This window comes from Chinchilla lanigera, unplaced genomic scaffold (genome assembly GCF_000276665.1).
Source record: "Chinchilla lanigera isolate Chin_1 unplaced genomic scaffold, ChiLan1.0 scaffold00082, whole genome shotgun sequence".
Classification (NCBI taxonomy): domain Eukaryota; kingdom Metazoa; phylum Chordata; class Mammalia; order Rodentia; family Chinchillidae; genus Chinchilla; species Chinchilla lanigera.
Genome location: NW_004955483.1, coordinates 4,983,033 through 4,986,070, shown reverse-complemented (window position 1 = coordinate 4,986,070; position 3,038 = coordinate 4,983,033).

Here is a 3,038-nt window from a genome sequence, read left to right as displayed (position 1 = left end):
AGATTCTATTATAAACAGCTTCGTGAAAGTCATGTTTTGGGCACAAGTCTTAAACAGTTGAAGTTTAATAATAAAGCAAACTTGTCTCAAGTTGAACTGAACAATTCATTCTGGTCTTCGTGTGCTACAGTTGGGTCCAGCTGTACTAGCGAAGGCCACTAATAGTGTCTCTTACTCAGCAAGAAATCCTGTACTGCTTTAGTTTAAATGTGCCCATTTTTGCATCTGCCAGGTACTCGGGTGTCACTTTATGCCTGCTGTGTGATGGGACCATAAACACTGTCTTGGAATTTTCTCTTTGCTTGTCAGTCTCCTAGCTTAAATTGTCATTAGCTCAAAGTTCCTAGAACTGATCATAATGTCCAACACATTAGCTGTTCTGGTCAGTAAATACCTTTCAGATGAATGAGAATAAACATATTGCATTAGAACCACAAACATACCCTTATTCACTTTCTATTTTCATATGTAATTACTTTCTGAGAAACTGTAGTATGCTTTGGGGACTGGGCAAGTCCTCCAAAGAAAGTGGGGCTTAAGATGAGATCAAAAGGATGAACAGGAATTAACTAGAGGCAGGAGATGGCAGAGGAAGTGGCCGTACAAAGGCTGTGTGGTAGGGTGGACCATGGTGTGCTGGCCCTGCAAGGTTTCTAGGAAAGATAACCTGGAGGCAGGCCCAAGTCAGAATCTTTCTGGCCTCTGAGGCCTCGCTGAAGATGCTTTGCTTTATCTAAGAGCAGCGGTTTGCTTTTAAAGGTTGTAGGGAAAGTATAGGAATGCTAGGATCAGATTTGTGCATTTTAAGGACTGTCCTGTGCTAGGAAGTAGGTTGTTATTTTGCAAATATAAATAAGGAAAAAGAATCAAATATTTATCATTATTGTATTATGTAACTTGTATGTCAAAGCAACCAAATAGCACAAGAAGAGAAAATTCTCTGTAGAAGTGTTCCAGCTGATACATGAAAAGGAGTTATAGGATGCCACCATATTTCCATAGTTAGAGGAAATCCTTAATGAATTAGGTATAGTTATCAGTAGAAGTTAACATTCAAAAGTAGACACAAATTTGTGGAAGTACATGATACTACCATTGGGTAGATGTATCAAAAAGTCAAATCTGAATCTGACCATACCTCTAGACCTACATGTTTTCAGGAAATGTCAAGTCAAAGAAGTGTGCTACCCACATCAAGGAATGCATTCAATAAAATGCAGATCTTGGGAAACTTTACAAGACAAAGAAATTTCAACAAAAATCTTTACACAGAGAGAAAAGAAAGATGGAGGGGAACCTATCATTTAAAAGAGATTCACAAAGTGCATGGGTCTTGCTTGGATTGCAATTTGGACATTCTAACTGCAACATAACAAAGCATTTATGACATTGTTTGGATAAATATGATAATGTGGATGGATATTTAACAATATTAAGGGATTATTATGAATTTTTCTTAAATGTGATAATGTTGTTTTACTTACGTTTAAACAATAACAAGATGGATTACCTATCTTTTAGAGATACATGCTGAATTATTTATGAATAGAATGATGTGATGTCTCAGATTTGCTTCCAAGTCAGTGAAAGTTGGATGATGGATCAATGGGAGGTCATTATGTTTCCCTTTCTACTTTTGCTTTTGATTGATAATTTCCCTTTAAATGAGTTTTGAAAAGTTGTAGGAAAACATGATCCCTCTGGGTTTGACTTTTCCTCCTTATACCCCAAATTGTCATTGTATTTTAGGGGAAATTTATCGGTGCTCCACACTTTAATGTATTAATATACTAAAGGATTTGTTTGTAGTAACTTGATTTATTAGTGTATTTTAATACCCAGTAGACTGATCATGCTTTTGAAAAATTAACACATGATAATTGTAGAAATTTTGGAAATCTAGGAGAAACTTAATGGAGGCAATTAATAGTCATGATAAGTCCATCACCCAGGAGAAAGCTATAGTTGATATTTTGGGATATTCAATCTCATTAGGAATATATCCATATTAAAATGTAATTTTAATCTTAAGCCAATTAGTTTCTTACTCTTTTGTGACCATTTCCCCAAGACATTAGGAGTTCTTTTATGAACAATTTTAGTGGCTTATAGAAGAACTTTTAATGTCATGAAGAATGGTCTAAGTAGCATATATGCTATCTTGGTACCACAGTTAGTTTTCTGTTTCCTCTTTTCAGAGGTGATCCTGATCACCTATTGTTGCCCTTTTTTTTTTTAAAGATAGGTAGCAGAATCATATAATGTAGAGATACCAGAATTAGGCACTCAGAAACAAACTCAGATCTCTGTTATTAATTATCTGTGTGATATTACACAAGTCACTTTGCCTGGACTTTGGTTTGTTTCTAAGGTTCCCTCTTAATACTTTTTTTTTTTTTCCGGTACCAGGAATCAAACTCACGACCTCGCGCTTGCCAGGCAGGTGCTGTGCCGCTGAGCTAAATCCCCAGCCCCTTAAGGTTCCCTTTGGTTTTAATTTCTAAATATATAATAGGCACTCAAAATATATGAGACTCTTAATTTTTCTTCTGGAGAGAGGGAAATCAGAATTTGAATGGTCTAATAACCAATGAAATGTTACAAAAGTGAAATTTGCAAATACATTTTGTGTTTCTTCCTCTCTCTGTTTACCTGGTATAGGCTCAATTTGGCATTTTAATTGCTCAGAATATAGGCTTTGTGTTCTCAGTCTCTCAGGATGATTCAGAATGAAGCATGACCTCACTGTGAAAGGATCTGTCACCCTTCTATTTCAGATGATCTCACACTTCTGAGGGGGACAACACGTTTTTATTTTAAGGTTTATTTTTATAACAAATGACTCAATTTCAGTATTTTAAACTTGGTAGCATTTTCATGTAGGTGTTTCATTTCTACGGACACAAAAAAGAAAGGAGTTCACTTAAATCTGAAATGAAATCTGAAACATAATTTGAAACGTAATACACTTATTGATTATAGGAAAGAACAGGAATCCATGCCACAGTCAAACCGAGCAGAGAATCTGCTTGTCGCCC